Source organism: Tachypleus tridentatus, chromosome 9 (genome assembly GCF_004210375.1).
Source record: "Tachypleus tridentatus isolate NWPU-2018 chromosome 9, ASM421037v1, whole genome shotgun sequence".
Classification (NCBI taxonomy): Eukaryota; Metazoa; Arthropoda; class Merostomata; order Xiphosura; family Limulidae; genus Tachypleus; species Tachypleus tridentatus.
In genome coordinates this window covers 106,973,185-106,986,422 of record NC_134833.1, presented here as the reverse complement: position 1 = coordinate 106,986,422, position 13,238 = coordinate 106,973,185, and the positions used below count along the sequence as shown (strand labels likewise).

Below are 13,238 nucleotides of genomic sequence, written 5' to 3'. Positions count from 1 at the left end.
CTGTGGCTTATGTATTAAAGCTGGGAAGGCCCTTGCACTTTGGCTTATAGTAATATGTAAATGTAATGGAAAAACAAGTTAGATTGGTAACTCGTTGCTGTGGATGCTGTGTTGCTAAATTAAAGACTGCCACAAGGCTCAGTATTGAACTTCATTGGTTTTAATCAGTTTTTTTTCCATCTAACTACACAAGTTGAAGTCTTCAGATGCCAGTGAATAAGGTAAGGATGTCTTAAATCAGATTTTAATGTGATAAATAAAATGTGTAATAATGTCGGTATGGATGTCCATTCTTTGTGTGTGTGTAATTCCCAAGGAGTGTTTACTGCTACTTTAAATATGGGCTGTTAGATGTGTTTTAGCATGGAAAGATGATTAAGCCCAGGCTATTATTATTAATTTCTGAAAGTTTTTTACTTTATTATGGCTAAATTTACCTTTTTTTAATTGAAACAATAAAACAATAAGTAAATAAATATGTTTAAAGAGAAATTTTGATAATTTTTATTAGTATTTAAATAATTTTCAATGAAAAATTGATTTATGTAATGTTTTGTAAAATTTTCTTGCTTTAAAACAGTTTAGTGGATTAATGTAAGACCTTTATTTCCTTAAAGTAATTCATTTTAAAAGTTTATTTTCAGATGGCTAATAATGGTATTGGTAGTGTCATGGATGAGGCAGTGCCAAGAGTGACTGCTAGGATTATAGATAAAGTAAGTAGCCTAAGTATACAAGAAATTTCTTATTACTAATTTATTTGTTGTGTTTTATCAATGTATCTTATTTTCACAAAATAAGTATAAACATATGAAACAAGATTTTTACTTCTAAAAATTGTTAAATTAATGTATGAGTTCAACAGTAACGAAATGTTTGTCTTTTTCAGATGAATGGTAACATCACAAGTGTAGTTAAAAACATCAACAGTAGGAAGACAACAATCCTTATCAATGTGTACCTACAAAGTTTCCAAGAATCTCTTTTAAGCATGCATATCAATCAAGTGATAAATGGTATTGTCTGTAAAATAATCCAGTATATGAAACAATCTAGTAAGAAAAGGGAAAAGTTCCTGGGTGTTCTTTCTTAGAAAGACATTAAATGATGCTTGACTAAAATTGACCCTAGATACAATATTACAGAGCAAAAATCTTTACCTGTCTGAAGTGCTTCAGCAGAAGTCTAGTTTCTAAAGTATAATTATTTTCAACACAAGAAAAATGCTTAAGCTTTTATGGAGAAGTCAGTTGTTCCACGTGGTTTTTAGGTGCCATAAGAACAAAAAGGCACTGGTAGTGGACAGATTGACAATTAAATGAAAAAAAGAAAACCAGCTATTCAAACAGGAAATTGGTAACACAGTGAATTTAAAATGAATCTATCAAATCAGTCTCAAAATATAAGGTACCTGAAAAGAAAAAATGTTAAAGATAGAAAAAGCTAATGCCAAGCAGAGGAAGAAACAAGTTGCATTAAACCTGTTAAATCAGGATAGGTTTATATTTTCAACAGTTATTTTAAATGATATTCAAAGTTCTTTCAAGTGCATGGTAAGTTGAATTCAATTTCTAAAGAAAATGACAAAGTCAAGAGTAATAAACTCAAATGTGCCAAGAAAAAGGTTTTGTTGGAAAGAATATTCATGACAGTAAAGTTTGTAAGTTGTGAAAAAGAATTGAGTGGAAGAAATATCTGAAGAACTATAGTAGACAAGCTGACCATAAGCCTGAATAAAGGAAATACAAACAGGATACTGGAAGATTCCTATTGCCTCCAGTATGTGAGAATTGCAGAGGCAAAATATAATGATATCACTGCTCGATTATATGGGATTTTTTATAGGTAAAAAGCTAATTTGCCCACAAAACTAACTTAAATTCAGAAAAGAGATGAAAACCCTTTCTAGGATATAGAAAGTCAATTCAGAGGCTTAATAGACCTAATTTTCAAATATAACGGAACAATCAAAACTTACCAGCATAGAAAATAAATTGCAGAAGAATTGCAGCATTTACCGTTGGAATGAGAAAACTGCTTGGAGGCTGGACTGAGGAATATATGGAATTTATCCAAGTAATTTGGACAAAACTGATGATTCACAGATAAATGTGAATGTTCTGTTTAACATCACAAATGTAATTATACGTGGAATTATTATCAACCCATGCATTTATATAAATCTTAAGATAAATAGTGCACTGAACCGTTACAAATGTGGAATGTATCGTATGACAAAATAATTCAGCAGTATGAGATAGCAACTAAATTAACAGGATATCAAAATTGTTTAAAAATAGGATACAAAGTGGAGCACAGTCATTCATAAAAGCATCAGGATGTAACATTGATACTTGTGCAATAACCAAGGTCTTTTATTACTTTGTTAGAAGCTGGTTTTATATTCAGTTTTTAGTGCATAATTATACAATTACTACACAGACCTATTTTTTGAATTTTTTGAAAAGGTGCATCTTCCAACAAATCTCAATAGCTTATGATCCTATTAAGAGTGATGAGTGTAGTTTAAGCCTCTGTGTAGTAGGAACCATTAGCAATCATGTAACTGTCCATGGATAAGGTTTATATTAATGTGAAAAGATGTTTGCTTCAAATCATCCTTTAGAAAAGTTATTAGCTTCACCAGAACATCTGTTTCTTTTACTAGATGAGAGGAAAACTGCCATGTTCAGTTTTGTAGACTTTCTGAAAAATGTCTGCTACATAGTAAAATCAAGAGGTGCTGACAAGATTCTAAATGCTATAAGCCACTGTTACGTATAGTGACAGCCATCACAGGAGTCATCACTAGGCAGATGGCTGACCATTTTCTGGGTGACAAATTTTGAAACCTAAGTGACAACCTGAAAAAAGGGAGAGAGAGAGAAGATTGTGTGCTTCTGGTGGTATCAGTGATGAGAGGCATTTTGCCTGGGCAGATGCATACAATAAATCTATTTTTGGTGTTTTAATATTGATTCACACAAACAAGATTGCTCAATGGTTCTTGTGATTTCCAGAATGTGAGAAGAAACATTACATTGCTAGTACTGTATCTGAATCAAAAGGAAGTATAAGCTAGAGAAAAAGAGAGAAGTAAAACTTTAATAGTGTTACTGCACTAAGGAAATCAAAAGAATGTACCTGTAACAAGCTGAAAGTGAAGAAAAGAACATGACTGGATGGAATTATTATTGCCAACACTTAGATTCTGGGAATCTCAAGAAAGAGCGAAGGCTGAACTTGCAAAATTAAAAACCAAAAATTGTAAAGTGAAATGCTCTGAAATGTCAAGTTCAGGTCCAGTATAAGTACCTAATTAAGAGAAAAATTTGGGTAACCTTTGCAGAAGTGCAACTTATATATTTACAGATTATCTTCTGTTTGTTGTTGATCAGTCATAAATGAAAAGCTGAAATCAGTGCTGTGTAAATAGTCAGTTATAGTTGGAAGTGAATTTAGCCAAAAAATAGGATTACACGTATTGACATGAAAAGTTTGCAGAACTTGTGCAACTAAACGTGAGCTAATTATGAAATTGTACCACTCTGGAGATGACAAAAATATTTTATGACACCAGCTTAAAATTTCATTCTTCATAATGATTTGACTGTTATATTCTAGCAAAATGATGTATTAACTATGTGTATATACATTTTGCATGTAAATTAATTTTATTTGTAAACTAGAGAATGAAACTTGTGGATGTGTTTATTATAGATATAACTACTTAGACATTTAATGGAAAACATTACATGCGACTTCAGTGATGTCGAGAAAACCCTCTTGTAGAGAAATATATATGCAAAAACAGCTCATTTGGGTTGAGAAAATATTTTACATAGAAGGTCGAAACGTTGTTCGCTCTTCTGTGTAAAATATTTTCTCAACCCAAACAAGCCGTTTTTGCATATATATCACATGCGACTTACTTGAATTACTAGCTTTAGAAGAATGTTATATATAAACTACAGATAGTGCTTGAACAATCAACAATCTCAGCAACAGAATTTTGTGTTGAAGTTTTGAAGATACAAATAAAAGTAATTTCCACAGTACACATCAAAATCAAAAGTAAGTAAGAAAAATGTCAGTATGACTACAGTACCAATAACCTTGTATATCATGTGAACTGTAGTCTGTTCAAGCATTTGTATGTCTCCCATTTGAAAAGTTGGTCATGCAGGCACAGTTCAATATTCACTTTTGAAATTACTGGAGGAGAGGCATGAATAGTGTTTATGCTAATTTTTATTTTGTACGCAGAATAATCTATGCTAAAGTTTTAGGAATTAATCACAGTATTACTCACATTTCAAAATTCAGCTTTAGACTGAAACGGTTTACTGCCCTTTTGCTAAATGTATTGTGCCCCTTTTATAGGGTCTTCTATGTGTTATTTTATTCCACATTTTAAAAATACAAATGTAGAGATTAAGTGTTTTATCTCTTGGTGCAAATAAAAATATTCGTTATTAACACATTTGCATCCTACGTTTTAAATTTTTATTCATGATTGTTCATATTACTTTTGCAGTATATATATTCACAAATTTATATATTGTCATTATTTAAATAATTTTATCATATAATTCTCAGTGGTCAAAATAGCAAAGGTTATTTGGTATTTCTTCTAAAATATCCGATCTTCAGGAATTTTTTAATCTTTCCAAAGGAAGGGGGGAGATCTCTGCAATACAATTTGTTAGGCCTATTGGTAAAAAAACCTTTGTAAAGCTATGTCCATGTTTGGATATATGCTGTGCAAGTATCTACTGTAAAGTATTTTACAGAAATTGTAAATTGGTAGTTTGTTCATTTTTACAGTTTTTTCAAATAATTTTGAAAATGAAAACATTCATTTAAAAAAGATTCCTACAAATCATATTTGAGATACTGTAATAGATTCCCAACTGATACCAAAATTTCTAATTCTGACGTTATATTTATGTAGAATAAGAAATTAACCTTCTCATAAATCTATATTTTGCAACTCTTGTTAGGTTCAAGAGCAGATGATGTAATGTTTGTAAAAAGTTTGTCATTTACCTTTTTCTTTTCGTGACACGTCTATTTATCCTTTTCAAGTTTCATCGAATTGCAGTGTGTTTCAGTTTTTACAGTTCATAATTCTGAAAACTGGATTTTATTTTTGCTATTTCTTCAGATTCATTGAATATAATTGTGAAAAGATTATAAACTGTATTATTGAATCATGCAAATTTACCATTATCCCTAAATTCATGTTAACACTGATGTTTTATATTAACTGCAATAAATCACTCAGAAAAAAAATTCCAAAAAAAAAAAGGCCGTGAAAGTTGATTCTAACCATTTCATTTGGCATTTGAATATAGTAGCTTCACATTGTGTGGTTAGGTTTACAGTATTATTTTTTTCTGTTGATGTCGAAGATGTTATAATGCCATCCCAGTTTTCATTAAAGTTAGAACAAGTATCATGGCAAGGTATTTTCTGTTTCTTTTTTCAGCAATTGTTGAAAAATAACAAACTTCTTGCTAGTGCTTGTGCTTTGTTAGAATATTATTTGCAGATCTTGAAAAGTCACGACCTGAATTTTGCTTTTTGTTTTTTAACCAAAGGAAAATTATATGCTATCATTCTTTTATTTTTGGAATTTATTGTCATATTTTGACATCTTTTATAACTCGTTATAAAATTGCAATTTTAAGATGATGCTAAAAATATTGCAAAAAAAGGGTAATTAAATAGGATTTAAAATTTATGAAAATTTTTTAAGAAAGCTTAAAGTATATGATTATTTCTGTTAAAATGTAGAAAGTAGAAGAATATTACCTCAATTAGGCCTGGCATGGCCAGTCAGATAAGGCACTCAACTCGTAATATGAGAGTCACGGATTCAAATCCCCATCACACCAAACATGCTCACCCTTTCAGCTGTGGGGGTGTTATAATGTGAAGGTCAGAGCCACTATTCATTGGTAAAAGAGTAGCCCAAGAGTTGGCAGTGGGTGGTGATGACTAGCTGCCTTCCATCTAGCCTTACACTGCAAAGTTAGGAATGGCTGGTGCAAATAACTCTCGTGTGGCTTTGTGCAAAATTCAAAACAATCAATTACCTCAGTTATTACTGATTTTTTTAAATTTACATTTTGCTCAAAATTTGCTATCCTTTAAAATGTGCCACCCTAGGCCATGACCTTCTTTGTCCCTAAAGCAAGTCTGCTCCTGTTCTTGTGGATGTCATGGAAACTAAAAAATTCAAATAAGCAGTGCCTGTTATGTTTATTTGAGATCTTTTAATTTAAAGTCTACTAAGGATTACCTGTAGAAACCTTTAATGGCTATTTTACTTCCTTCAGTACTCCAATTAAATTGCTTATTCTTGTTATTAGATACTAGGGAGACTGTAAAATACTGTTTCCATTTGAGCTATCATTCTTTTAACAGCAGCAAATGTTTAATGCATTTTTGTCCCAGAATAAGGTTTTTATAGTTTTTTTTTTTGTAAAAGACCTTTTTAATTTTTATACTTTTTGACTTTAAATACATGGAAGGAAAGCTAAGAAATCCAGATTCTAAAAATGCTTTTTATCTCTAGTTGTAAAAAGAGGTATTTTCAAATATTCAAACTGTCCAAGTTTTTTTTTTACCTTGACTAAATAGTGGGTGTGGTTTCAAGTGAATTTGAATAGGATTTGTTTTTTATTGCATTACTAAGTAAAAATCACTCATGAATAAATCTTGAATCATGAATAAATAAAGTAAGTGGTCAATAAAATAATAAAAGGTCAATAATCACTCAGTCATTGTTAAACAAAGCCACACTTCTCTTAATGCTTTGGTCTGATACAATTTCCTATTCCTAAAAGTGTCAAATATTTCTATAATTTTAAGTTGATTAGATTGTTTTAAAGCTGCTACTACCATTATGCCACTGACTTTTTACTAAAATAAAAGTGTTAACACTTCTTGTTACCAAGTAGTGAGATTATTAGCATTAGTATTATATTTAATATAATGGTGATTAATGCACAGGTATGAGTGATTTCACCCAAATTTTTGGTCGGTTCTTTACAATGATTATCTTGATAGGAAAATAAAACAAACTTAATGTGATGCATTATATAAACTCCACAGATAGTGAACAGTATAAACACAAGCCAGGTTTTCCCTCTTCTCTAATTTATTTATGATCCATCTGAAAAATAATGAATTTTACACAAATTACTCATTATAATAAAGTTACCAGTTGAGCAAAAAATTACTTGGTTATAAAACCATAAGCTAAAAACCAGGCACCTGACACATTCTCTTTTTCATAAATTGCTAGTAGTTCTCTTTGATGTTTAATAATTTGTTATTTATAACAAGATATAAAGCCAAAGCTATAATCTATAAAATGATGTATTATATTGTTTTCTGCACAGATAAGCATCTATTTTACTTCCAGTTTAAACTGGAAAAACATGGAGAAACTTAATTTTTTGTTAAGTTAGAAATCCAGAAAATTATGATAGTTATAGGACATTTTCTGTTATTTACATGTTAGTATTTTGTGTTTATAGGTGCAGCATTTGATTAATATGGTTATACCAGTAGTTGATACTTAAGCCTACTTTTATACTAATAATACTACTAGATTTGATTAATCAAATACTACATTGACAGTCAGCAGCAAAAAAAAAGAAGACTGAGATGAGCACTGTATTTTTCAAGTAGATTTTTTTTATATTATTAGTATAAAACAAATTAAAATGTAAACATTAGAAACTCGTTTGTTTAACTAAAGAATAATAGTAAAAATGCTTTATATAATTTGTCTGAGAATGTGTACATTACATATTTTGATTGGATACTGTGAACTGCATATTTTCTGAGTGATTTGTAACTTGTATGACCTATCTTGTATAAAATTATAATAAATAATGGATAAGATATAAAATTTTTCTGAAAGACATTTGATAATAGGAGACTTGGAGATTATGCAAATAAAATTTTGAAAATTTTCAGATGAAGAAAAGAATTTTAAATCTTAGTATGTATAATGCCATGGTTATGAAGTCATGTCAAATATATATTCCTGTTGCAGTAGGGTTAATGCACCTTATATACTTTGGTCACTTATTAGTGACTGTATATACCATTTTAATATAATAATGTGCCTAATTCAAAACTAGTTTTTATAATTTTAGAGATATATCAGTTTGTTCAGTAGGATTGATGTGCCTTAAATACTTTTGTCATTTATTAGTGGCTGTGTATACTATTTTAATATAATAAAGTGCCTAATTGGAAACCAGAAATAGAAATAAGTTTCTATAATTTTAGAGATATACCAGATTGTTGTAAAATAGTAACTCAAGATTTCATCAGTTTTTATGCAGTTGGATGTTTCAGTATTTTGGCAACACTTATCTTGAAGTTTGAAATGGACTGCTAATTAAAAATGTATTGTTTATTTGAAAGCATCTTTTTATATTCCATTTGAATGCTATCATCTTTCACTTTCATGTACCATCATATGATAGGCTATGTTAATAATGTTTAGTTAAGCTTGATATGCAGAATGTATAAATTTACAAGCTGTTTTCTTTAAAATGTGTAATTTCTGTTAAGTTTTAAGGCAGGAGTTTGAATATGCATAGTTTAGTACTAATATAATAAATATTTATACTAAATGTATTCATAAAATAATTGTTAAGCAAGGTGACTTCTGTTGTTAATATGATGTTATAGTCTATTGTTGGTGATTATTTGAAAAAGTTGGAATGAGAGCAGTTGTACTGACAGTTGTTAGAGGGTTTTTCTGCTTCACTATTTGAATAGTTTTTTAAATACAGTTTCTGATTGTATGAAAGGTATTTAGATGAAATATTGTGATTTTCATAAAGCATTTGATAAGGTATAGTAGTGTTGGGTTCATGATGCAGAGAAAATGAAAAAGAATTATCACTATGAGATTTTTCATTCTTGTTTATTTTAATGCAAAATTGACACAATGTATTAGCATTGCCAGGGTTTGTGACATTCAGTTGTCAGTCAAGGTGGACACAAAAATTTGAACACAATAAGATAGGTAAAAATATAAAATTTGCTTCAGTACAACCAAAATATATCTGTCTATAGCACAGGAAATGGAAAAAAATATCATTGTACTTATTTATTATAACTCTTGTCTTTTGCATATCTTTTGCAAGTATGGATGTCAATTAGTATATAGATGCTTCATGGTATTAATGGTATTCTGGCTATAATTGAGGTAACTCTATGCATATGAGAGGGTCAGAGTGTGTTTCAACTGTTTTACATTTATGTTTTAAAATCTAAATGTAAACTAATTATTATAGATATAAATTAATAAACTAGGCATCAAAGTATATTTTATAATTCATAACTGTTTATACAAGTTTTAAATACAATATAACTAAATTCTCAATCTTATATAAAGATGGTATATGATGTGGTAGTTATAACTTCTCATTTATAGATTTCTTTCTCTTCAGTGTTCAATCAGTTACACACATGTATTGTACATATTGATAAGTTAGAATACAAATTTTCAACTTCATACTTCTTTACTAATATATAGATATTACTATATTTTTTTCAGTTTATATGATATGCACATCTATCTGTAATTTTCTGTAATTTTTAGATAAGACACGTTCATAACCAATAGAAAGAGCATATTTTGAATTATGTAAATCAGTTGTCTTTTTGGCTTAGCATTCAAAACTGGTAGTTTGCAAACTAAAGATATTTCTTTGAATAGTAATGGAATTTTTTGAAATCCACTCATAACTTGTTTATAAAGCCAAGTAAATTATAATAGTTTTGGGATATTCTATTTTATTGCCTGATATATTTTTTGTGTTCTAAAATCATATTTGAAAGCTACATGCATTATTTCTTAAGACAGCCAACATTAAAAAAAATTTACTAAACTACTCAACTAAGTGCAAAAAGCATCAAGGCTTAGATAAGTGATAAATTTCTTATGTATATATTTTTTACTTATTGGTTTATATTTTTTTAAATAAGTAACTAAAATATAAAAAAAATTAGAAACTTAGATAAGAAAACTTAAGATTTTTGTGAACTCTCCAAGGAAAAGTTTGCTAAAGTAGTTAAATATGATTCAAATAATAATTAATCAAAATTAAATAAAAAGAGGTTATTAAAAAGGTAGAAATCTGAGGCTCTTTGCAAAACATTTGTAAATGTTTATTACAGTTTGCAAATATTGACAAACAAAATATTTCATGTTACTCCATATTTCTCAACTCTTCACTGTACATTGATGTTAATGTTAGGATAGAGAAAGTAAGAGAGAAAGTGTAATGGAAACAAAACTTTTGATATTGTCTATGAGGCTATAGAGCTAATGTGAATAAAGTATAAAAATTGTAAAATCAGACAAAGGTATTTTTATGCTTATACTAAAATCACTAAGACAAGTCTGAGTCAAAGATTTAGTAGAAATATTTATTAGAATTTATGATTATGTTGTTTATGACATGTAGAGTTCACTAAAACCTTGCTAAATTTTCTGAAGATACATGAGGTAACTTAAGAATTGTAGAATTTATTAAATTTTGAAGTACGGGCTTGTTTCAATAAAATGATCACTGCATGCAGAGATAATGGACACTATTTTATACAAGGCACAATTTTTTCTTCTTCTTAAGGGATACTCAGCATAGTTGCAAATGAACTTCAATTTTATTGCAGAGGATTTTAATGGTTATTGGTGCAAAATATCTGTTAATTTGCTTTTTGGTAGATTATACTGATTACTGTTTAGTGTATAATGTATTGGCACATCTCTACTTCAGTATACTTTTCTTGTAGGCTCAGCTAATATCTGTTTTTCAAAAGCATTATTATTAATTAGTTCAATTTATATATAACTTCTAAATATAACTATAACAATATTATTTGTATATATAACAATATTGTCATATTACAATACAATTAGTATTTAATCTCTAGAAAGTAGTGTAATTTTTACAAAACATCTACATCCATGCTTAGTTTCATGTGTTTAAACTCCAGGATTTTCCTTTGCTGATTTTTTATGGTCCAATATCAGACCCATTGTGAGCACCAAAAAGCCTCTAACATACACAGTTTTAAGTGTAAAGTTTGAAAAATTGCCAATCTTGCAGTAATAAGTAATAAAGTAAGCATGCTATTGAAATGGAAAAAATATTATAGTTGTCATAAATATGTAATATTGGGTTGAAATGATTTTCGTTGTACCAGATGGTTTTCTCATTTTACTTGCACATGTATTTCTTCCAGTGGGCTAAACAAACAAGAATGCCACAGTAACTTTATTATTACAAGAACCTTGCTGTTTCTTGTTCTCTGCATATCTCACAATTCTAAGTCTTATGCAAAAATCAAAGTAAATGAAAGAAAATTATATTCAAAACTTAAGCAATTTTATCATGATTATATGTCTTTAAGTTAGCATCAGTGTAGTTTAAAATTAAAAATTTTATAGTATCTAAGTTTGATTTATTAATTTCAAAATATATTTAAACAATTCTCAGTTCATTCTTGTGTCAAGTGAGGTGTCTGCATTTTGAAATATATTCCTTTTATTTGTTTGTGTTACTGCAGTTATACTGGCTTTATTATTTTAGATACAATACATACATACATACAATTCCAAGGTGAAAGTACTCATTCATTATTCAAATATTTCCTGTAGTAAGAATAAAATGTTGTTTTTTTCAACCCATGACAGAAGCTCTGCTTAGCTACACCAATTTTCCAAGGCAGTTTTCAAAACCATGTGCTCCTGTGATTGTACATATTTGTCACTAATAGAAAAAGCTTGTTTAAGCTTGAAGTTGTTATTGATCCTTTTTTAATTGAGACCAACATATCATTAAAGTTTTGAGCGTGTGTGTGCACACATGTGCATATTTTTTTATATTATTTTACATTATATTCCTTAGTTGGAAAACCAGTAGCTTGTAGTTAATTTTGGACATGTTTCAGTGTTTTGCAATTTATATTTTAGAATGCACATTTGATAGGTGAATTTTCTGTTTATAAAGACTTAGAGAAAAAGCATTAGGATTAAGTAAGTATAAATATGGATCCAAAGCTTCACTTGCATGTACACAAGTGTATGGATAAGTTCCAGTTGTGAATTTGTGCTTTTCAAGAATGAAGAGAAAACAAGTGTTATCCAAGCCAGGCAATAAAAGTATGAAATTAAAATGCATATGAAAAGGTGAAAGTTAAAGTTCTAAGTATAATGAAATTACAGATATGGTGATAAATATTTAAAGAGAAAGAAACAAATCATTGTTCATTTTATTTCAGAATTTTCTGCTTTCATATCATTGTATATTGATGATGTCACTCATGTTAATGTGAGTGTGGGGAAAATAAGAAGTAAAATATACAAACTTTTACCATTAAAGGAACTTGATATTTATTTAGGATACTATAGAAATTAGTTGTATGGAGTATGAAAACAGTAAGGTGAAAAGTGTTTATTCTTTGCATAAAAATCACCTTGTACATAATAAAGGCTTTATAAAATTACAGACAAATTTTACCACAAATACTTTAAAACATCTCATTTTTCTGTATGATATTTTACCTTTTTTTCACAAATAGTTTTTATCAATTTATACTGCTATGTATAGGTGCAAATTTTTGTCCACCACTAGTCTTTTTATTTCCACCTACCCTTGTGTGTATTCATGAGATATCTGCATAGTTTCATGCAACAACCTTGCACCAATAGAACAACTCTTGTTATCATGAGTGCCTTACCTTCTGGATAGTCTGTAATCTCTTCCCAATTGGCAGTCCTGTTGATAGGACATGTCTTTTCTTGTGCTTTCCTACTGATTGTTTCTTTTTCAAATGGTCAAAAATATTTTCTCAAATCTCAAGTGTTGCACCAAACGTTTTCCATATTTTTAAAACCTTTTTTTTTACTTGCATTTGGAGCTTAAAATAGTGTCAAGGGAAGTTGTTTTGTTAAGGATGTAATTGCTCTCTTTGAAGCGAGTTGGCTACCTTTATGCTTTCTTTTGAGTTACCAGATGGGTGAGGGTATGCATGAACTTGGATAAGAATTTTGATAGCCTTTTTCTGATTATACCTGACTGTTGAATTTCATTTCAGGGGAGATGCTCAGGCTTCCACTTTTCTTTGTCAAATTAATAATTCAGTTATGATTTATTCCTCTTTCCTGTTTCCTTATCTGCCCTTTTTGGTTT

At 29.2% G+C, this 13,238-nt stretch overlaps 1 protein-coding gene and 1 long non-coding RNA gene across 3 annotated transcripts in view; both read left to right on the top strand.

The window, feature by feature from the left end:
• Mnn1 (menin 1) overlaps window positions 1–13,238 on the top strand; it is a 43,658-nt gene that overhangs the window by 2,255 nt on the left and 28,165 nt on the right. The gene's annotated exons all lie outside the window — the stretch shown is intronic.
• Window positions 650–3,846, top strand: LOC143225992 (uncharacterized). Its single transcript, XR_013014244.1, has 2 exons — window positions 650–716; window positions 890–3,846. It is a non-coding gene; the product is annotated as an uncharacterized LOC143225992 (long non-coding RNA).